Source organism: Papaver somniferum, chromosome 3, assembly GCF_003573695.1.
Source record: "Papaver somniferum cultivar HN1 chromosome 3, ASM357369v1, whole genome shotgun sequence".
Lineage (NCBI taxonomy): Eukaryota > Viridiplantae > Streptophyta > Magnoliopsida > Ranunculales > Papaveraceae > Papaver > Papaver somniferum.
Window position 1 is genome coordinate 127,668,312 of NC_039360.1, and position 25,402 is coordinate 127,693,713.

A 25,402-nucleotide genomic window follows, 5' to 3' on the forward strand; every position below is an offset into this window, starting at 1 on the left:
AATAGAAAGTTCTTTATTCCGAAAATTTGGAAGATACACTAGCAGCAATGATGATAACGGTGCGAGTAAGCTTTATATCTCGCGTTCACGTACTAAGGTGGTTCAGTTGTCAGATGAATGTGGGTCAATTAGGCTCACGAGAACTGTGAAGCGGATAATGATTCGAATTCCACAGGAGAATATGGATAATGTACAGTTAAATACCCCACAATTTCACCTACGTCCTGGTGAGGGAGCCGAGTTTAAAAACAACTGAGGAGTTTAGAAACACTCAAGTTGAGGGAGAGATTGTGATTCAAACAGATGAGACTTGTAAGGCCCAAAGCTAGTCCCAAAAACCTGCTCTGGAAACAGTAGATTCCAGCAGGAATGAACCCGAGACAAGGACTTCTGCTGTGGGGACAAAGGATGATGAAAAAATGAGTAGAACAGAAAGGGTTAAGGTGCTATTACACTAGACATCCATGTTGTTTCTTCCCTTTAACGTAGCTATCCTGGTTGCTTGCTGGATTCCCTTTAAACTATGCCGGAATTGCTTCATGCTGGTTTAGGGTAGGGTCCTGCTAGTGAGGTGTTCGACGCACGTCACACCTTGAGGAAGAGTTCAAAGCTTCTGTGTCATCAATTACAAAAAATGAAAAGTTAGACTTAAACGGAGGTACTCGCTGTGGGAGAAAGCTGCACCGACAATACTTTGAAAAGTGGCATTTGGTTTAGATATACCTGTTGATTTACCGATGCAATTCCTGTAAAACAAGATGAGACTCTAAAGCTCAGGTCCATCTAATCGTAGATGGAGGCTCTGGCCAATTCCGTTGAGAAAGGTTAAAACTTAAAACCCTTTAGCATACTGGCAGTGATGCATCAAGCGATGATGTGTTTGTTGATTCTGAAGCTGGCTCACTGAACGTGAACATAGAAACAACTCCAACATCTAATCGTGGTACAGTGTCTCCTCGCAAGCAGTCATAAGGACAAAAGTTCCCACTACATGACAGATTGCATCCTTGAACATGATAGTCTCAAGATTAGAAATTCAAAGGTTGTCACAAATGGCTTTTGTAAAATCTGTCGTTGATGAAGAGCCACCAAGATCAGCTGTTCGATACTTCCCGTCTGCTATGGTATTGCTGATGGCAGCATGAATCTGATCAGCTTTGTCGGTGAGTTTCAAATGCTTTAACAACATAACCGCACTCAATAAAAGAGCTGTTGGGTTTGCCATATTCTGAATTTGAAATAATCAAACAAGTGAGAGGAGTGAAATACATATCTAACCGAGGAAGCAAATACACATTGACCAAGCACAGACATGGAAGACGCATGTAAACGTCCATTATCCCTACTTCTACAAACAGGATGTACACAAACACAAGGTACACCACAGATACCAATGACTATTAGGGGATCCCTGTCAAATATAAATTCACAATCCTTTCTATAGAGCTTTAGCATTTAAAAAAAGAAGGTTGTCTTGACATAATATAGTATAAGAGAAAATCGTTTCTAGTGAAATTTTAACTAGTGCAGTGATGCAGACTTGCTTGCTCTGGCAAACATGAAGCTATTCAAAGTTCATAATCATGCTTCAAATGAAAGCTTCAGTTTGCTAAAATACCAGAATACGGAACATAGATGTTCCTCAAGTTCATCATATGCTTGATGAACAAATGCAATATTTAAACAAGAGATAACTGTGGATTGTTGCTTACCATCCCAGCAATATCAGGGGCCGAACCATGCACTGCCTCAGCAAGGCAATGCCGTGCTCCCCAATGTTACAGCTAGATGAAGGGCAAACAAAGATTAGAAACTTGGAATGGTATAGTAAGGCCAGAAAGGGGAAAAAGAAAACAGAGAAGTACCTAGGAGTTAACCATAAGCCACCAACCAAGCCGGCACAAAGATCACTGATGATATCTCCGTAGAGGTTAGGCATTACCAGTACATCAAAGAGTGCGGGATTTTTAACTAGCTGTTTAGACACAAACAACAGAGTGAGCTGCATCAATAACAAAGCAGACCTTTAAACTCCAAGCTAAATGCAAGAGACAAAGTCATGCTGGATGAAACACTAATGTGAGAAATAATATTCTCCACCTTAGCATTCAAAACTTCTGTTTAAAACTAAGACTTTTGTTCATTCTCTTACATTCAGCAAAGAAAATGCAGACAAATATCCTTCGCCACAGAACCTCAAAAGTAACGCTACGGAGGTCTGATATACAACCAATTTACACAAGTAAGCAATTACAAGATTAGCAGAAGCAAAGATACCATCATGCAGCAATCGTCAATGATGACTTCCTCATAAACTATTTCAGGATACTTTGCTGCCACCTCACGACAACACTGCAGATAAAAGTCACAGGTCATTGCCCAGATATCCAAAGAAAAAATTATGGCAGTTCACAAGCTGGAGTTTGATCTACATTAACATACCGTAAGGAAAAGACCATCGATCTTGCTCAGAACGTTTGCATTATGAATTGCTGAGACCCTCTGGCGTCCGTGGGTCTTGGCATAATGAAAAGTATATTCTGCGACTCTAAGACTTGCTTGGCGAGTAATAACATTAAGACTCTCGACTACACCTCTCACCACCTAGCACAATGTAAATCAAGCACTGAGATGGTTTGGATTGGAAGATCCCACAACTATTTCAATGGAACACAAAGGAGGGGTGGAGACTTACTTCATGCTCAAGACCACTATATTCCCCTTCAGTATTTCCTCGAATTGTGACTAGATTGACGTCATCATAACGGGTTTTACATCCACGGAGACTGTAACAAGGTCTAACATTTGCATAAAAACAAAGGTCTTTCCTTAATGTAAGGCTCGAAGTCCTACCGCCTTTTGGTCCTTTTCCAATTGGGGTGTCCATTGGACCTTTCAGACCCACTTTATTTTTCTGTATTGATTCCAAACTTTCCCACGTGAGAACACTCTGTACCCTTGGTTCTACTGTGTGCCCAACAAAATGTTCCTCCCACTCTATAGGTACATCAGCTGTAGCAAGCACCTGGACCACTGAAATTACACCAGTTAGATCTGAACTAGGCAATGATGACTCTACTGGTCAGACGTTCAGAGGAGCTACACAACTGTACGCCACATAACTTCATTACCGTATTCTGAACCACCAATAAGCTATGTTAAAGATACCAATAAGTGTATTGAACCCAAGCTGTCTTTCATTGAAAAGAAGGATATAAAAGCCATAAAGGTGTATAATAAGCTACGATGAAAGTCAGAGTATAACAGGATAGCGAGAATGAATAAGAGTGTAATCCATACTAGGTAATCAACAAAATATGCACGCCAATACCATCAATATGATCAAAAATTACACAATGTCCAAGCAACTGATTAGAACTGTCAATTTAGGAAACTCTTTGAGGTATGAATCAGAAAGTGCTTACGTACCAGTAAATAATCCCTGTGCCAGTTGCGAGTTTTCAACAAAAAAACATATATATCAACAAATTGCTTCTAGATATCATCTTTAATTGTAAAATCCGGACAATTATTGTAGGTCTCGTATAAGCTAACTCAAAGAATTTCTTATCAACAGTTACGATTTCGTAGAATCGATTTATTTGAGATAGAAAGGAAAGGAAACGAAAATTAAAGACTATACCTACACAACCTGATTTCAAAAAAATAAATAATATGTATATATATAACCCTATAAGTGATTAATTTAATTTTTCTGAAACAAACACATATAAATAAGATTAGAAGCAAACCTTCTTTACAGACTCTGCAATTTCAGGTCCGACTCCGTCACCGGGGAATAAACTCACTGTAATTGGGAAACTTGGAAGAGGAGAATCATCAGAGGACGAACAGTCGGATGATGAACATGAGAAAGGAAATGCAATAATCGTAGTTAAACTAGGGTTTGCAACGAAAGATTTTGGGATCTGTCGGCTTCGAAGAACCCTTCTGAGGATTTGAGAAGCCATGGAAGAAGTTCGGCCAGGGGCAGGGAGTTCCGTTTACATAGAGAGAGTTGGAGATTTTAATAGAAATGAAAGTGTTAATTAATGAAAAAGGATGTTGAAGCATAATTTGCCAACGTGCTGTGCTGTGCTGTTTGGCATTCCTTCGAGACAGGAATGGTCATGGGGCGGGTATGGGGCGGGGATCTTGTATCTCAGTCACCGCCCCGTTCAAAGAAAAAAACCCACACCCTCCCCATTACCCGTTTGATCTGGGACGGGGCGGGTATGGAAAATACCCGTACGGGGTGGGTTTTTACGGGTTACCCATAACATTAAGCTCAAATATGATGAGTTAATTTAATAATCAATACCTAAGTTCAACCAATAATAATAATTTAAAATTTCAAACTCATAAATTCATCGTAAAACAAGCAAAGAAAAACAAATTGGTCTATGAACGAGCATCACTCATTTTAATTCTTAATTATTTCTTATCAAGTATCTTTCTTATAATATAATATAATATCTTAGTTTAAATATAATATAAATAATTAATAAAAATATAAAATCCTAAAATGGGAACGTACGGGGCGGGTATGGGGCGGGGACCTAGAATCCCATCCCCGCCCCATCACCGCTTCACTAATTTCGTGTATTACCCATACCCAACTCCAACCCCGTTTGTACGGGTAAAACCCTACTCAATAGAGACGGGTACCCACGGGGATGGGTTTGGGTGGGGCAAATGGCCATCCCTACTTCGAGATAATCAAAGAGATGATTAGAGCACTATGGTTTAGGTAAAAATACGGTTTAGTCCAAAATTCCATCCAAATATGCTAATTAGTCCTAACCCATTCAACTAAGTACAAATTAGTATTTTTTATGGAAAGTACACTAATAACCTTCCTGGTATACAATTTAGTCCAAAGTGACTCATGATGATGTCAACCGTTTTAAATAATATAAAATAAAAATAAAATCAATTTATCTTTCGAACCGTGTGTCCAAAATTCGCAAACATTATATATTCGGAAAGCTCTTTCCGAGAGCTTCAAAAAGAGTACTCATATGGCTATAATTCTCATTTTTTAGAAAACATAGTTTACATTGGTGTATAAACTTGTATACATCTACAAAAATACAACCGGTTAACAACCCAAACTCATTACCAATACCAGCTCCAACGCTCAACCGCTTTTAACCCTGCTGCTGCAAACAACTACAACACCTCAACCATTCAACTCAATTTTCCATCCGTTTCTGTAGCTTTCCAATCTTACCAGGACTTCTCTACAGTCCAACGATAGTGTTTCACCCGTTGATACAAATTCCTGTCTACCATCATCAAATTTGCATGCCGAATTGAAAACTTTAAATCAAATCAAAAGTATACGAGTAATAATAGTTGTACACATGTTGAAAGTTTCAACATGTGAACAACTGTATGCCTATTAACAATTACCAAGAACAACTACAGTGTACAATAATGTACATATGATTTTGCTATATAGCATATGAAATAAAAGTAAAATAAGGTTCTACCAATAATGAAGATGTTTTATCCCAAAATAAACCTTTTGTTTGCGGACGTTGTCCAACCCCCCCGAATCTAATAATCTACTACTTCAGGCACTCAGGATTCTAACAAAGTGCTTACTTGGATAAGTACGTCTTGTTGCCCTGTATGTAGTATTCAAATAAGTATTATGCATAACTAAAGATTTAGTATTAAGTATTCTGCTTCATGCACTCACTATTTATAAGTCTGACATAAATATGTGGTTTGTCCTTCTTGTGACATGAGGGCTACTTCAAGTGCACTACTGTCAAAAAGAGTACACACGACATTTCACAAGTTTTTCTACGAATAAACATGGTGTACAACTATTAGGGCTGAACATGGTGTCGGTTAACCGTTGGAAACCGACCGAACCAGACCAATAAGCAAGAAACCGAACCAAACCATTTAGATTTGGATTGGTTTGGTAAAAAATGTTGAAAAACCGACGTTGCTGGTTTGGTTTTGGTTTGACCTGAAAACCGAACCAAAAACCATTGGGGAACCGATTAATTTTTAAACTTAATTTCTACCGTCGATTTAAAAGTATTAGATTCTACCCATTAATTTAGAGGATAAATAGAAACCCTAAATCTAATATTTCATTATGATACTCTCCCTCTTTCTCTTTCTCCTTCTCTCAGCCGTCTCCGTTCTCCACCCCCAACTACAGCTGCTGCTACTCGACTTTTTTCTTCCCGTCTTCCTTCTTTTTTATTTGTCAATATCTAAATTAAGATATATTATATATCTTTATTTGATCTCTAGAATTAGAGTAAGCTTTAACTATTCTTGATTTTTTTTTTGTCTGTATATTTGTGTAAACCAATACTATCGGCAACTACGATTTTTTTATCTGTAAATTTGTGTATTTTTTTTTGGTTTGACATAATTATTGGTTAACCAAAAACCACTGGGACAAACCGAAACCAACTGAAACCATTTGGAAACCTAACCAATGGCTAATGGATTGGTTTGGTTTAGATTTTTAGAAACCAATAATATTGGTTTCGGTTTTGGTTAGGCTATAAACCGAACCAAAACCGACCATGAACAGCCCTAACAACTATGTACACACCTACAAACATCAACTGAAGTTCGGAATGAAGTTACTAACCAAATGAAGACATTCATTTGCTTTAAAATCAACTAAATATTCTCTCACATACAATTTTTTAAACAATAATGTATCACAGCAACTCGTCTAAACCCTGTAAAATCATTATAACAATAAATATTATGCATAGTAAAAGATCACGATGACTATAAATATGCTCTGACTCATAGTATGTTGTAATTCTAGCAACTCATTTCTATAAATATGGTGCACACATAAAAGGCCACAATAACTGATAATATTTTCATAAAAGCTAAACCAAAACGATCAAGAATCAACCAAAATCAGTATGCTAGAAAATATTTTAGCCTTAATGAGAGAAGCTAATATGTTGTAAGATTGCTTCACAGGAAAGTGAGTAAACTGCAATCTTGTGAGTAGGAAATCACCTTCTATGTGTGTCGACATTGAATTGGAAATACAAAAGAATAAACAATGCACATAAAAATGCATTATATATAACTAGTATACACCTAGTATAACAAGCATAAAACAGTGCACTTTTATGTGCACCCATATAACTGGTGTACAAGAAAATACACCAGTTAATTCCTACTATTAGGATTACACATAATCATTAAACACAATATATTGACATGAAAGAACAACAAGCAATCAGATGATCAAAAAGGGACAAGAAAGAAATAATGATCAGGGGATTTCATGCCATGGTCATTTATACCTGTAATATTTTTACTAGTATGATAAGTTCCCTCCATAGACGTTTGACAACCATTTCAGTATCATCATGTAATCATGGTTCAAGCAGCTTCAGCATTTGAGATGGATTGTTTTGTTTTCTGATGACGCTGAAGACATGATGACAACCACATTAGCCTTTTCCTTCTTAAAAATCTCTGTTAATTCAAATCTTATCCAAAAAGTTTGATTTTCTCATGTATCTTATGCTGTAAAATATTGTGTCCAAAAGGTAAAACGAAAGAATTTACGGCTGGAGTATGTCAACCTCTAGTAAGCATCATTTGTTGTTAATAATGAATACTACTGATGAAAGTATAACAAACTATTTAGATAATAAACAAGTGTACAACTGTATACACATTGAAAATATACAGGTGTATCATGTTGTACACATTAATATTCACAATGTGTACAACTATGTATGCATATGCAACACACATCGACTGTTTCTCGTTTGAGTAAAATATGAAGTGGTAATGTTAAAGATGCGTGAATATGGCTTTCTTTCATATAATATAGTTTATGAAAGCATTTTTTGTGCACCCTAGAAACAATCTTATGAAGTCATTTTTTCACATGTACACCAGATTGTACACCCTAATTATAGTTTATGTAATCATTACTTAGTGATTGTTTAGTTACTTCTCTCTCTATACTACATTGGTATACACTTTAGATACACTTTTAACTACATGAACTAATGAACATAAGCATTTTTGTACTGGTCCAATGGATTCGACATGCTTAGAGTGATACTGTATGCACATTTTGACGTTATGGTTCGCAAACTAAATACAAGCTAAGTGTTGTAACTCGAACAAGAGAAATGTACCTTCGTATGTAGATCCAAGAAGGAAATAAAAAGAAGACCAATGCCAACACCAGCAAAATTGTACCAACACTAAACCCAACACCGTAGCCATCACCAACATAACCAATAACCTCCGTATCAAAACCAATACCCCAACCAACACCACATCCAATCCCTAATCCCATACCCCGAAATGCTCAAGTAGTTGGATGAACTGGATTTCATATCTCATATCTCCTAAATAATCTATTATCATCAGGACCTACAAGCGAACAAAACAAAAATAATCCCATAATCAAACTTACATGCACATTAACGATCAACATGTGTAAAACTATGTACACAAATAAAAATCAACATGTGTACAATTATATACACATTAAGAATCAACGTGTGTATAACTCTGTTGACATTAAAAACCTTAGCATCAACTAAGGAATTCATTTCAAAATTTAAAGTACCTGGAAATGTAAGAACAATCCAAAGGAAATTAATCAATCTAAAATGTTGTAGAAGTATTCATGGTTTCTAAAGGCGGGTACGTACCGATATTACTAAAGAAATCAATCCTCCATGAATTTGAAGTCAATACCACCAACATAATGATTAACACATATAAAGGTAGAGCTAGAGCTCCAACCAAAGAATCAAGGAGAGAAGAGTTGATATCTTGTGGTTACTGTTATTGATGCATGGACAAGGACAACCTTGGGAGTATGGAGTTGGCTAGATCTTCATTCATCTTCACTGGAAGTGGTGGCATCTGCTTCATTATTCTTGGCATATCGTCCAATATGTGTAATATGCAAATGGAATGGAAAAATTAAAACACAGGACATCTTAGTTAAAAATCGAGATTTTGAGTCTCAAATTCAACGTCATCCCTGGTCACGTGCCGGTTGACATTGAGACAGATACATAACTAAATATCAGCAACCCAATCATGATGGAGTATAGATAGGAACTTATGTAAGGTGAAGGGGTGAATAGTTGAGTAAGAAACTGGTCACGGAAATAAGAAGAAAAAAAAGGGAGGTTCAACAACTTATCGAAATCTAAGATTGGAGAAAAATCAACATGTATACAATTATGTACAATTAAGAATCAACATGTGTACAATTACGTGCACATTAACAATTCAATACAAAAATAGCTTAAAGTTAGATTTTATGTGAGACCTTCACTCAACACCTATATTTGAGCACATTAATCTTATTTTTTATAACTGCATATATAACAGTATCATGTCAGAGCGAAACAAAAATAATTAAGAGCAGCTAAATGCTCTTACTAAATAAAACAAACATGCCAAACAGTGTCAATACTCGACACCCAATAAAATTAATTAAACAAAGTACAGTACATACACACACAATTCCTAACATTTGAAGATGCTTCCAATCACAAAAAATGGAATGTATGTAAAATAATGGGTATGCAAGTTGTAATCACATTACTATCCACAGATCCCCCATTAAAGTTGAGTCCTTATAAAAGTCATAGTCATAACCATCACATAACCATCACACTGAGGATCATTTACTCTTATAAGATTCATGACACTAATTAGTTAGTAGCTAGTGGCAGTTGAAACAAGGATCCAAATTGGATCATGACATTATTGGAACAACACAGCAAGCTTAGCTCCATATTAATATTTCGAGACTAATTGTTTAGTTAGCCTATACAATATCACCTCACTAGATCATGTGAAATCACATTAAAACATGCTCATCCAAAGATATTTACTGTGTCGTAAACAAGAATAAAATGTTTCTAAATGGACATTATCCAATTCTTAACTCAATTTTCACCTATACACAATTTCGACCAAACAGTAGTCAAAACATTTCTACGAGCACTATACATGCACTATTAGTTTAACCTTAAGTCCATATAAACAGTTTTAAGAGATTTCATTGTGCATATTAAATCAATTTAGTAGTTTAAGGGATACCTTACTAAATCAAAACTTGTCTGCTACAGATCCATTCTCAAGGATAAGAAAAGCAATTAATTAATTCGAACCAAGGAAAAAAACAGTAAAGAGATTCAGACTAGAAAATTTTATCTCGATAATCAAATATGAAGTTAATAGCATGATTAACTGTATAGATCATACATATCTACATGAAGTAATTAAGAAATCGAGAATGAAACTTGCAGTGAACTCTTGGTGGATTTGCGAGGAGACTTTAAAATGAAATCTAACATAGCTTAATTTGGAGAATAATCGCTCGATAATTCTGAGAATGTTGACATTTCCGACGCTCTAATTTCATCTATTTTTACTCCGGCGATTTGAATTTGATTTTTCAATTCGGAAGAAGATTTAATAACGAAATCTCTGAAACGTTATCTCCTTGAATTTCCACCAATATTCTGTTATCGTCTCAAAATCACTCTCTGGCTCTCTCCCTCAATCTCTCCTAATGCTAAATTTGAGATCTAAAATAAAATAAAAAAAAAAACTCGTTCTTATTTCTGAATCTCTCGTAAGGGTAATTTTGGGACTGATATTTTTTTGAATCGATACGAGTTTGGACTAACTCGATAATTTTGGACCAAACTGTCTGAGACGTTTTTTTTTTGGACTAACGTGTACCAATCTTGAGATGGAAGAACTAGACTGTCTAAAGCCCAGTAACTTTGGGACTAAACGTCAATTTCTACATGGTTTATTCTCTAGCCAAGGCAAGTCCATGAGGATGGGCAAACTTAGGGGTGTAAGCTGGCCCGTTCCCTAATCCATGCCAGGCCATACATGCCTTATATTCGGCTATCCGAGAGGCTGTCATGCCGTACATGCTAGGTAAAAATATTTATTTGGGGTTCAAAGGCCATTGAAAGCCCGTTTTATTAAGCAGGACAGACCAGGCAGGCCAAACATGTTTCAGGTTTTTGGTACTTTCAAAGTTATGTAATCATTGATTTAATTGGTTTAATTCTTGTTTAGAATTTGGAGACCGAATGAATTCTAGTTTAAAACATTGTTAAGTAATTAATATTCTAAATGCAAAATAGAAATGCAAATAAGAATTTTAATCTAAAATATAACCAAAACACGTGGTAAGTTGCTCCAACATAGAACTAAAATTCTTAAGAAAAATCATGTATCAGGTCGGATTGTTTGGGAAGGTACCAGGTCATGCTATTTAATTTTAAGGAAAGCCCGAGCTTGTCATATAAGCTAACCAGTACAAGCTAGGCGGCCTACGACGGGCTGTAACAGGCTATTGATCATACGAGTACAAGTAGATACGGGCGGGTACAGGCAAGACGATTTTCAGATATTATTTACAACCTTAAGAGAACTCAATTTTGGACAGAAAAAGACGAGTAAACTAACCTAGTGGGTTCGTTTTTATATAAACACTTATTTTTTTTAATTAATGGGATTAACTTTTCATACAAACAAGTATTTTTTTTAATTAACTGGGGCTCGCTTTTTATTATTTGAATCGGAATATATGTAATATATAATATATTTAATAAATTATGGGTATCATTGAGACGGATCATCGATTAAACAAAATAAATCAAACATAAATGAAGAAGACGGAAGAATTAAAGTGGTTCGGCACTAACGCCTACATCCACTGAGAAACCCCGAAGGGTGAAATATATTGGTTTTGATTATATTGGGCTAGTTTTACACTTACATTTCAACTCTTATTTACAGAGTTATAGGTAAACCTAAGAGATAACCCAAAGTCTCATTTGACTAGGTAATATGGATATCTTTGACTGTATCTTCACTCGTGCACAAACTGTACGGCCACTTATTTTGGTCTTCATGGTTACCTTGATATTTTGTTGTTGCTGGTGGATTTTAGTTCAGGTAAAAAATTGTAAAAGCCAAATTTAATACGCTGACATCCTGCAGAGGATAAAGCTATTTGAGTGAATCTTCACTTTACTAATTCACCTAGAATGGAGCATGTAGCAACAATCCCACTATTCTGTGAATTAAATACACCCAGAACGGAGCAAGTAGCAACAATCCCGATATTCTGTGGATTTATAAAATTATTAATTAATGCATGATTAGATTTATATTTCCTGTGATGTTCCCGCAGAATCCTCATTATTGGTGCGGCATGACGACTGAGTGTTGCTCTTAATAGAGCAACACGAATCTCCAAGTGTTGATAGTGAGGCATGCATGAAATACCCGTACAATCTACATCTCTCGGTGTGTTATACTAGCCCGATTGAGCATATATCTCTCGGTTTGTTATACTAGCCCGATTGAGCATATTTCCTAAGGGAAATCTGGACTGCCCATGTCAGTCCCAGAAACGATCACGGCTACGCAAGTTGGACGCATGATTTAACCAGCCTAGACGATCCTCAGCAGGAGCAGGCTATCACCGGAATGACCACCAGTGGGCCCGTTTATGTCCTAGCCGGTCGAACATATGCTATGCCCCCAAACAGCCACCAAACGCCATCCCTGAAGAAGGATGGTCGAGCTGGTATGGAGTGCTCGTATGCGCAAGGCTGTTAAAAACAGTCTCAAAGAAGTCGCGACCGTCCAACTTCGCAAGCCAAGTTGGACGGCTTGGATCCCGCGATCGATCGGTCAAGTGTTGGTACGCACATTGGCGGGCCCACTCTTCACCTACATGATCGACTCCCTCACGATCAAGCCATGGAGCAATAAACGTTTGCTCAAAACATGGCTGGCGTGATGTTTTAAAAGCCGTGGAAACCCCACTAGTGTCTTAAATTGATCACGACCATCCAACTTTACAAGCATGGTTGGACGGCTTAGATCACACCTAAGACCGTGGAACAAGTACACACATGCTCACCGCCGGCCTAACGTGGGCCCCACACGATTGGCCTCCCCAAGGGAGAAGCATAGCTTGCCAAACCGTTAGGATGAAATTGCATGCACACGACCGATCCAAAACCCTAATTAGGATTTGCGGCATGTTACATGTGTCGTTAATCAATCACGAGCGTCCATCTTCGCCAGCTTGGATGAAGGGTGCAGGAATAGACTAAGCAAGTCCAGAGAGTATCAACATGATCACTATGGGCCCGTCTATCTATATGTCCGACCGACCAAGGCCAATCATGTTTGAATGCCTCGATTCGTGCGCCAAAACTAGGCATGTTGTGTGGTCTCCAATTCCTTTGCGTCAATGGATTTCTTCCGCAAACCAATCTCAACCACCCAACTTTGTCGGTCAAATTAAGTGGCTTAGATCACACCTTCATGAGACAGTGAGGTACGGACGTGTACCACGGCAAGCCGTCTACACACACGCCCGGTCGTTCCTGCCAAAAACGCCTCCCATGATTGGTTTCGACCAAGCTGAAGAGTGATGCTGGCGCACCTCTTCAAAACCCTAAAACACTATCAACGGTCGCAGATGACCGTCATAGATCATCTCGTCTGTCCAACTCTACCAGCTTGGTCGGACATCCCAATCTAGGAGTTAAGTGGCTAATAAGGTGTCGTGGTGATCACCATCCATCACCTTACCACATGGAGTGATAGTCCAAGAGAGGGCTTGCCTGCGCAGCCTCCAAACGATCACTCGAAGATGGTTGGACATGATCCTATTCTAAGACACTTAGTCCGCGACTTATCCGAACAGGCTTCGAAACGGCAATGCTTCATGCATGTTGATTATTTGCGATGCATTACATACATCAAATGTACACGATATTTCATAAATATCGATTTCACAAATAACTTAGTTATTTAACCTAGCACCGTATGCCACCTTCTGTGGGTCCCACGATCCACACAATCTAGACATCAAGCATGTCACAAACTAGGGGATACTTACTGTGGTATTGGTCTGGCGGTTTACAGCATGCAGCGTGCAACGCGCCAACACAAGAACGTGTCAGGAAGACATGGACGGTTAGTGATGATGGAGAAGTGGGCCAAGACTGATCGTGAGACACTAACAAGACTCCACTACTCCATCACTCAACTTCCTACACTTCCCACGAGAGATGAGGGTTAGGCTCAATGACTTGTATAAATAGGTTCTCCTCCCTATTTCCAGAAAAGACAAAAATCAAGTGTTGATACAACGTATTTAAACACCCAGAGCTGATTGCTTACATTCTTGCAAGCCAGTTCGATATTCTGATACAAGTCATAAATACCTAACACCTTCATAATCTCAACACCTTATTCGCTTCCCTCCCTAAGATCAACCCCATCTCCTTCACTTTGTGACTGAAGCAAGTCTGGAACGGCCATTTCTTGGTTTAGGCCAGAATTGTACAGATTGATCTCTCGAATCAGAAAGCACTCCCGTGCAGTGCATTTGTTTAAGGTTTAGATTCATTTCTCATCCACACACACCCAAATTTACCAAAAACCGCAGAAACAGTTTTCTCCCATAAACAATTGGCGACCACATTGGGAGATTAATCTCTCGGTTGTGAAGTCAATTTTTTCAATACCCAATTCCATTTGGCTGATTTAAAAATGGTCGGTCTTAGGGATACCTCAACGGCTTCAGATCCTGGTCGAAATTCCTCCAACATTATATCTTATAGCGTGGCCGGAAGAATCCCAACGTTGATCGAGTTAGCATGGGTGCATGAAGTTCACAAGGAGAACATGGACCTGGTCAAAGAAACGATAAACAACGTACTCGATCTCCTCATCAAGATGACGTCAGAGATGAGCGGTCCTATCACGGAGACTTCGACACTGGGGACTGATCATCCTCAAATCAACAGTTTCACTATGAATCGGATGTCGTTGTATCAGGAAGCAGCTTCTCTAGTGGAAAGTTTGTGCGAACTTTTGCATCTATCGAAGAATCAGTGGGCGGAGACGTTTGCTGCAATCAACCAGATAGCCATGTACGTGCATTTAACTCCCTTGCGTCCAGAAGTCTCAAACACATCAGAGAAATCTGTAAATAATGTTACATTTACGGAAGAAGACATGATGGCGTAAGAGGGTCACAACCGGGCCTTACATGTTACTGCGTGCATCAAGGATTCAGAGTTCAAATGGGCCCTCATCGACACAGGAGCATCTTCGAATATGATTACTCTCAAGACGCTCATGACGGCTAAGGTCCGCCCAAGCAAGATCGTACGGCGGCCTACCACGATGACGGACTTTGAAGGAAACCAAACCAACACGTACGGGTATGTCAACCTGAATTTATCTTTAGGTCCCGCCCAGTCAAAGGTAAAATTAGAAGTCATAGAAAAAGAGCCAGAATACCACATGATATTGGGGAAACCGTGGCTTCATGACAGTAGGATTGTCCTTTCGACATATCATCAGTTCCTGAAGACTATGCTTAATAAAGAAGTCGTTCGTATCTCTGCATCGATGTCTCCCTATGCATCGATATGTGGAGTGGAATTGTTTGAACCAAGATAAGCTCCGCAGGAAGGATCAGACAAAGTTCATCGCATCCCACTCCCCACGTGGGCGTCAATTCAGGAAGAGGACCGACTCACATCATTGAGGGATAATCCCCACGATGCATCTTTGCTGACAAGGCGTTCTTCTTCATCCGGTGAAGCCGCAACCCACGCTCACGCTAAGAGGGAACAAACTTTTGTGGAAAGCCGTGACTAGAAAAGGAAAACTGTATACTGATGTCGCTGTTAGCAATGCGCAGGAGAGATTATTACCCAGTCTCCCCGCCCAACGGAATGCTACAAAAATTCACATGAAGAGGTGTTGGATGCTCCACGATAGCTGCAAGACGACACCAACTCCACAACTGATGAGCTCGAAATCGTTAACATCGGGAATGAGGAATCTCCTAGGCCTATATCCACCAGCTCAACCTTGTGTACGGATGAACGCACGAAGCTTGTACAACTTCTCAAAGAATACCAGGACATATTCGCTTGGAAATATGACGAAATGCCCGGTCCAGATGAAAAATTGGTCACCCACCAACTACATGTCATATCTGGGGGCAAGCTGATCAAGAAATCTCCGAGGCAATTCAGGCACGAGGCAGAATAGCAAATCAAGACTGAGATTCAGAAGTTTCTTGCTGCTAGCTTCATTAAGCTCATCCATCATCGGACCTGGTTGGCTAATGTGGTCCCAGTGAAAAGAAAAACGGACAGATCAGATGTTGCGTGGATTTCAGAGACTTGAACAAATATTGCCCCAAAGACGATTTTCCTCTACCTAACATTGACATGTTAGTAGACTCCATCAGAGGACACGACATATTCTTCTTCATGGATGGATATAGCGGGTACAATCAGATAAGGATGTACGAGCATGATGCAAGTAAGACAGCTTTTCGAACTCCTCTCGGAAATTTTTATTATATTGTAATACCATTTGGTTTAAAGAATGCCGATGCAACGTACCAACACTCTATGACGGCAATCTTCCACTGGAGACGATACCTCAAGGGACCAGCCTCAAGAAGATAACGATGTCCGCGCGTCATGTCGAGAAAGATCCTGGCGAATCACTCTATCAGACGATGGTGCATGTCTATCATGATATATTGGAGAATCTGCGCTTTTGGTCATCCTATGGACTTCGTGAAGCTGTTGAATGCTCATCTACAACAGAAACTGCCCTGCTAGAAAGAACCAGGTTTGCCAGTAATTAAGAGCCTCATGATGTTCGTTACTCAACATACATCTCGCCAACATGCAATACAACCTTCAGCCTTCCGTAAGCAGTTCGCTGAAGGAGTAAGAGGAAAGCCACCTAGATACAACATCTTGCGCATCCAAAATTTCCAACTTCAACTCTAGTACCACATGCACGACTGCCACAATGATAAAACAACGTCCAAGATATTTCGTATATGGATCGACGGTAACTACATCAATGAGAGACGATTTCACAATTTGTCTCCCGTGGAAGAAGTAGTTGTGTTACCAAAGGAGATTGCACCTGGGACTTAAGAGGTACATACAGATCCTCCATGTCAAGAGCTTCATCATATTTGCAGAACATATTAGTTAAGTCATTCGCATGAAGGAACTTCCCTACTCCTCAAAGACACGATCCAAAGACGATAATGGCAAAGGAGTATGACTGGGGACTGTCTCCCTCTTCTCTATTCCATGAGGAAACATCAAGAAGCCATCGAGTCCAGCTTCTCCCTATAATAACAAGACGATCTCTACCATTGTGTGAAGGGTGCCAAGTTCGTGCAAGTTGCCACCACGCCTCTCCCTGCCAGTCTCTTCTGATCACAGCTGCTGCCAATAACCCTCGTCGATTGATACCATCCAGAGCTTCACCTTATTAACGACCACTACGTACAAAAGACCCATCGGGCATACAAGATGGATCCACGTAGACCACGCTTGGGGACTGAGGCTCAGCATGAAATTCCTTCGCCATCAGTCAAGAACTTCTTCAGCACAAGAGAGATGGTCAATCAAGAAGCATGTAATTCGCAAGGGGAAACCAAACTGAAGAAGAGGCCGCTTCAACACTCTCTCCAGCAGAAGCCTCTTTAATGCTCTCTCGCTCCAAAAGCTACTTCAACGCTCTCCGGGACCTGCTCGCTCCAGAAGCTGCTTCAACGCTCTCCGGGACCTGATCGCTCCAGCAGCTGCTTCAACGCTCTCCAAGACCTGCTCGCTCCAGAAGCTGCTTTAACGCTCTTCAGGACCTGATCGCTCCAGAAGCTGCTTCAATGCTCTTTGCAGGACACACATTCATATTTGAGCACACAAGGTTCATTTTTGAGCAAAGCAAGCATGCGGTGGGTCCCATGTTCAAGCGAAGCAGGAAACAAGGATGGTGTTTGGTCAAGGCAGCAAGGCCGGTGTTTGGTCAAGATAGCAGGGTCGGTTTTTAGTCGAAGTAGCAAGGATGACACTCGAGCAAGTTCATCAACCATACGGGCAAAGCAGGCACAGGACAGTGCCGACGTTTGAAACATGTACACGGTGGACCCGTGTTTGATTGAAGCATGCACAACTTCCCATGTTCGAAGCAAGCATGCTCACATCGGGTCTCACATTCGACCGAAGCAGGCATGCAGTGGACCCACGTTTAACCAAAGTAGGAACAACAAGCCCATGTTCGATCAAGCAGGCGCATGATGAGTCCCACGGTTGAGCGAAATATGCTCATATGCCTATCAAACAGGTGCAACAAGGTGACGTTTGGTCTAAGCATATACATGGTGGGGTCCACATTCGTCCAGGGTTACATGCACGGTTTTATATGGGAAGAGGAGCATACAAGTTTTATTCCCTTCTTGGCTCAAATACCCGAAGGAGGAAACCGGTCCCACCAAGGTCGTGGTCACACCTGGCGTACTCACTCGTACGATTGCCAACACGGCCGGCCAGAGTCCCTCCAGGTAAACTTCCTTTGTCTTTTCTTTTTACGCTGTATACGTCACCATCTCATGCCTACACCACAATAATGCAACCATTATGTGCTAGGAAGGGGACTTAATGTTGATGGTGGATTTTAGTTCATGGCTAAAATTGTAAAAGCCAAATTGAATACGCTGACATCCTGTAGAGGATAAAGCTATTTGAGTGATGAATACTTCTTCACTTTACTAATTCACCTAGAATGGAGCATGTAGCAACAATCCCAATATTCTGTGAATTAAATACACCCATCACGGAGCATGTAGAAACAATCTCGATATTCTGTGGATTTATAGCATTATAATTAATGCATGATTAGCCTTGTATTTCCTGTGTTGTTCCCGCAGAACCCTCATTATTAGTGCGGCATGACGACTGAGTGTTGCTCTTAACAGAGCAACACAAATCTCCAAGTGTCGATAGTGAGGCATGCACGAAATACCCGTACAGGCTACATCTCTCGGGGTGTTATACCAGCTCGATTGAACCTACATCTGTCGGTGTGTTATACTAGACCAATTGAGTATATATCTCTCAGTGTGTTATACTAGCCCGATTGAGCATATTTCCTAAGGGAAATCTGGACTGCCCATGTCAGTCTCAGAAACGATCATGGCCACGCAAGTTGGCCGCATGATTTAACCAGCCTAGATGATCCTCAGCAGGAGCAGGCTATCACCGCAATGACCACCAGCGGGCCCGTTTATGTCCTGGCCGGTCGAACATATGTTATGCCCCCAAAAAGCCACCAAACGCCAGCCCTGAAGAAGGATGGTCGAGCTGGTATGAAGTGGCTCGTATGCGCAAGGCTGTTAAAAACAATCTCAAAGAAGTCGCGACCGTCCAACTTCGCAAGCCAAGTTGGACGGCTTGGATCGTCCCGCGATCGATCGGTGAAGTGTTGGTATGCACATTGGAGGGCCCACTCTTCACCTACATGATCGACTCCCTCACGATCAAGCCATGGAGCAATAAACGTTTGCTCAAAACATGGCTGGTGTGATGCTTTAAAATCCGTGGAAACCCCACTAGTGTCTTAAATTGATCACGACCATCCAACTTCGCAAGCATGGTTGGATGGCTTAGATCACACCTAAGACCGTGGAACAAGTACACACATGCTCACCGCCGGCCCAATGTGGGCCCCACACGATCGGCCTCCCCAAGTGAGAAGCATAGCTTTCCAAACCGTTTGGATGAAGTTGCATTCGCACGACCAATCCAAAACCCAAATTAGGGTTTGCGACATTTACATGTGTCGTTAATCAATCACGAGCGTCCATCTTCGCCAGCTTGGATGAAGGGTGCAGGAATAGACTAAGCAAGTCCAGAGAGTATCAACATGATCAATGTGGGCCCGTCTATCTCTATGTCCGACCGACTAAGGCCAATCATGGCTGAATGCCTCGATTCGTGCGCCCAAACTAGGCATGTCGCGTGGTCTCCAATTCCTTTGCGGCAATGGATTTCTTCCGCAAACCGATCTCAACCAATCAACTTTGCCGGTCAAAATTGAGTGGCTTAGATCACACCTTCATGAGACAGTGAGGTACGGACGTGTACACCGACAAGCCGTCTACACGCATGCCCGGTCGGTCATGCCAAAAACGCCTTCAATGCCTTGTTTCGACCAAGCTGAAGAGTGATGCTTGCGCACCTCTTCAAAAGCCTAAAACACTATCAACGGTCGCAGATGAGCGTCATAGATCATCTCGTCCGTCCAACTCTACCAGTTTGGTCAGACAACCCAAGCTAGGAGTTAAGTGGCCAATAAGGTGTCGTGGTGATCACCATCCGTCACCCTACCACATGGGGTGATAGGCCAAGGGAGGGCTTGCCTGCGCAGCCTCCAAACGATTGGACATGATCCTATTCTAAGATGCTTAGTCCGCGACTTATCTGGACAGGCTTCGAAACGGCAATGCTTCATGCATGCTGATTATTTGCGATGCATTACATACATCAAATGTACACGATATTTCATAAATATCGATTTCCCAAATAACTTAGTTATTTAACCTAGCACCGTATGCTACCTTCTGTGGGTCCCACGATCCACACAATCGATACATCAAGCATGTCACAAACTGGGGGATACTTACTGGGGTATTTTCTGGCGGTTTATAGCGTGCAACGCGCCAACACAAGAACGTGTCAGGAAGACATGGACGGTTAGTGATGATGGGAAAAGTGTACCAAGACTGATCGTGAGACACTAACACGACTCCACTACTCCATCACTCCACTTCATCCACTTCCCACGAGAGACAAGGGTTAGGCTCAATGACTTGCATAAATAGGTTCTCCTCCCTATTTCCAGAAGAAACAAAAATCAAGTGTTGATACTACGTATTCAAACACCCAGAGATGATTTCTTACATTATTGCAAGCCAGTTCGATATTCTGATACAAGTCATAAACAGCCAACACCTTCACAATCTCAACACCTTCACAATCTCAGCACCTTCTTCGCTTCCCTCCCTAAGATGAACTCCATCTCCTTCACTTTGTGACTGAAGCAAGTCTGGAACGGCCATTTCTTGGTTTAGGCTAGAATTTTACAGATTGATCTCTCGAATCAGAAAGCACTCCCTGCAGTGCATTTGTTTAGGGTTTAGATTCGTTTCTCATCCACACACACCCAAATTTACCAAAAACCGCAGAACCAGTTTTCACCCATAAACACTTGTTTATGGAGGATATATTCTAACACCCCCCCCCCCCTCAAGTTAACCACAAAAATATTTGAAGTGTTCAACTTGAACTGTTGTTGAAGAAGATGGTTGCAAACAGTCCATGTTATCTTCTTCTCTTAAATTGTATTGTCTTCACACTTTTGATCATAATCAGAGAAACTTCAACTTGAACTGTTGTTTAAAAAGATGGTTGCAAACAGTCCATGTTATCTTCTTCACTGCAATTGTACCATCTTTCACACTTTTGATCATAATCAGATAAACTAATTATCCATTTCTTAGTTGAGAAACCAAAGTACTTCACTGACGCGTAAAACCAAATCGTCAGTGGTCACCAACGAGTCTTCAATGAAATTTGCTTGACAACTCATAGTGAGTAGTTGCTGGAGTTGACTACTACAAAAATGCCGAGAAATATTGGTCGAACTAAGTAGTATCAATCAATATTTTGAAAACATTGAACAAGGCATTGAAATGCCAAAGATTACGGAATAAAAGGAATATCCGCAAGAAATAAAGATGATAATGAAAAGTTTCGGAATAAAAGTATTTACCAAAAAATAGAACAATAGATCCTAAAAATATGGTTTAGGAATTAATGGTTTAATTATCAAATGATGAAAACAATGTGAAAATTATAAAAAATAATCTTCAAAATAGGAAAGATTGGTGACACAGTTGCACAATGTGCAAAAGAAAGTTGAATTGTAAATACCCCTTCCATTAGGTATTTATAACAATTGTGATTGACGTTATGCATTAAATTATAACAACAATGAAGGGCCAAAACATGAATGATAGTGTTGGAGCATGGCTCGGTTGAACCAACCAAGCGTTGGTATGTCAAGTTTGGTTGTCATATTTTAGTGAATCAAAACCCATGTTAAGAGTCGCTTGATTATATATTAGAGTCAACTTCGTATAGGTTAGCTTGAAAGTATTAGGATATGAGACATTACAAGTATTGCGAAGAGTTGAAGATGTGAATAAGAAAGGAGCTACAATGACAACAATCATCCTTCCACTTGAGGTTAGTGATATTTGACTTGAACTGTTTCATTCCCTAACGTATCTTTCAAGTCGTGCATATTGAAAACATAACTGCGAAGCATATTTGAACTCTAGATAGACATAGCATTAAGGAATACAATACGAGGTTTATTGCTTAACCATTAAAATTTGTAGATAAGACATCTCCATAATCATTTGAACGCTATTGTGATTATGTATGGGTATGAGGTGAGGATTTCATCCTAGGGAACAATGTTTACATGTGTTCTAAGCAAGTAAGTTCATAAACTTGTTTGTGGACCGAAAAGGAAATTTCCAGGTGTTATTGGTTTTGTTATTCATTGCATATTTTATGAACAACCAATATGTGTGATAGAGTATAACCGCTCATAACTTGTTGTGTTCTTGGTAGAACTATTCACAAAGGCCTGACTTATGTATTGGTATAACTTTTATTAGTAAAACCGATCTTAAGTAATCACCTGTGGTATGATCGGGTTTGTATGTCTGACCAATTTTGGGAGAGGGGAACCGATCCTAGTAAGGGATGTAGTACATCACAAGGCGAACCGATCCTTGTATGGGGTGCAACAAGGTTTATAGCAGAAAGGGGAACCGATCCTATGGACATGTGCAACACATATAAGTTAGATACCATATATATGTGGGGAACCGATCCTAGTACCTAGTCAACCGAATTTTCGGAAAGCTAGTGTGACTATGCACAATACTCATATGGAGGAAGAATCGAAACTTATTTTGGTAGAACCGTTACACCCATGATTGTGATTGAATGTTGGTTTGATCAATCACATAATTCTTGAAAGTCAGATGAACCAATTTTAAACTTGTTTGGAAGTGTGGCAAATCGGTTTCAAGGTTGTAAGTGTGAAAGAGAACTTACAAAGTTAAGATGTCGACAAACTTTGAACATGTGTTATGAATGTTTGTTTCTTTAATTGTTCAAATATATTCCTTAACGTCTAAGGGAAGGGAATCCCATGATCGAAACATAAGTAAGTTAAGAATCTTTTAGTTAAGGTTATTAATTTCATTTTGTAGTGAAATTCCAGAATTAGTAATGTGCATTTACTAATTATATTTTCCGAGAGATTTCGATCATTATATTTGGACAGAGCATTTCCAAGAATTATGAAAACCGAATCTGTGCCTTAATGAGTATCTTGAGAATATTTTCGGTTTTGGAAATTCCTTGGTGGCCAAACTTCCTTGTCTATAAATACACGAAGTTTTCCTTTCTAGCAAACTAATCCTTCGTAACAACAGATTTACTCTTTTGTTGTTGTTACTGGTGTAGCCGCCTATTCGGAGAGGAGAGTAACCTAATTAGGCGAAATCTCTTACGACCGCTCAGTTTAAAGTCTTCTTTGGGATTGAGAAGCTCTAGCGTGTACCGTTGGTGGGAAACTAGATAATTGCGGTTTATCTTTTGTTTTTTATTGATCTGATTGACTAACAGTGGTTGAAATCTGATTGCACCTAGTTTGTTTATTCTTGAGAATATTCTCTTCTAATATAAGATTCACTCAAACTAGTTCAGAGTTTCGACAGGGATATTTAGAGTGTTGTTAGTTCTAAAGACGATCTCCTTTCCGACAACACATTCGCTTTGAGGATCGGGTGACAGCCGAGTTAACTCAGTCTTTCATCTCAGATAATTTTTTGCGAATGTCTCATCATTGTTAACTGGTTCTACATTTTTGTTTTCATTTCTAGATGTTTCAAATCTTATTCTTAATCCTTTCCTTTTCGTTTTTTTTCTTTAAGTTAACTTCTTACTGTTTCTGTGTTATTCTTCATTTTCATGGAAACCAAATTTGTTTATGATTCCTCTTTTTGTGTCTGCTATTAGATTATTCTCTAATGGCTTTTTCTTATTTTGTTATTGTGATCATAACTTTTGCTGAGTATGAAAAAGCGGGGGTCTAACAACACCACCTAATATTTCGCTTAGCAATCTGTATGGACTAACTCCGAAATACTTTGCTAGATAATCAACTAGACAGTCAGACTCATTCTAGATAAAAGTATCTCAAGGAGTTAATATCTCTCTCTTGATTTGATTTTTACTCAATCTAAAAACAATAGCGAGTCTTTATCAAATACAAGGAATACTTGGACGGTACCAAAGACCAATGTCCAAGGATCGATCAATATCAATCAACAACCAAAGGTTGGATTTCCAATTGATGATCACGAACGCACAACCTGTATTATTTCAATTATATAAAATATAATGCGGAAAAGAAATAACACATACACTAGAAATTTTGTTAACGAGGAAACCGCAAATGCAGAAAAACCCCGAGACCTAGTCCAGATTGAATACACACTGTATTAAGCCGCTGCAGACACTAGCCTACTACAATCTAACTTCGGACTGGACTATAGTTGAACCTCAATCAGTCTCCCATCGATCTAAGGTACAGTTCTACTCCTACGCTTCTGATCCCAGCAGGATACTACGCACTTGATTCCCTTAGTTGATCTCACCCACAACCCAAAATCACAGACTTGATAATAAACAGATTTGTCTCACACAGAAAAGTCTATCAAAGGATAAATCTGTCTCCCACAGATAAACCCTAGGTTTTGTTCCGTCTTAAGATATAAAATCAAGGTGAACAGGAACCAATTGATAATTCGTTCTTATATTCCCGAAGAACAACCTAGATTAATCAATCACCGCTCTACAATCCTTCCTGACTACACAGGCGGTTTGTCGAGGAATCACAAACAGTGAGACGAAGATGTTTGTGACTTCTTTATCTTGCCTATCGGAGAACTCTCACGATCTCAAGCCAATCAATCGATTGTACTCGTACGATAGAAGATGCAAGATCAGATCACACAACTACGATAAAAGTAGTATCGGTATGGCTTCACAATCCCAATCAAGTCTTTAAGTCGTTAACCTGGTTTTAGAGAAGAAAACCAAAGGTTAAAGGAGAATCGACTCTAGCGAGCGCAATAGTATCATACAGACGTGTGGGGATTAGTTTTGCTCAAAGCTAGATGTCTCCTTTATATAGCCTTCAAATCAGGGTTTTGCCTTAGTTACAAAGCAATCCTTATTCACCGTTAGATGAAAACTTGATTTAGATTCAAGCTAATATTTGTCAACCGTTAGATCGAAAACTTAGCTTGTCACACACACTTGGGTAAACGTTTACTGGGTTTGCGAAAACCATGCACAAACGTGTA

General features: G+C 39.6%; 1 pseudogene; it reads right to left on the reverse strand.

Moving 5' to 3' along the window:
• LOC113357330 lies at positions 1 to 4,023 on the reverse strand (annotated as a pseudogene).
• Between the last annotated feature and the right edge of the window lie 21,379 nt (positions 4,024 to 25,402).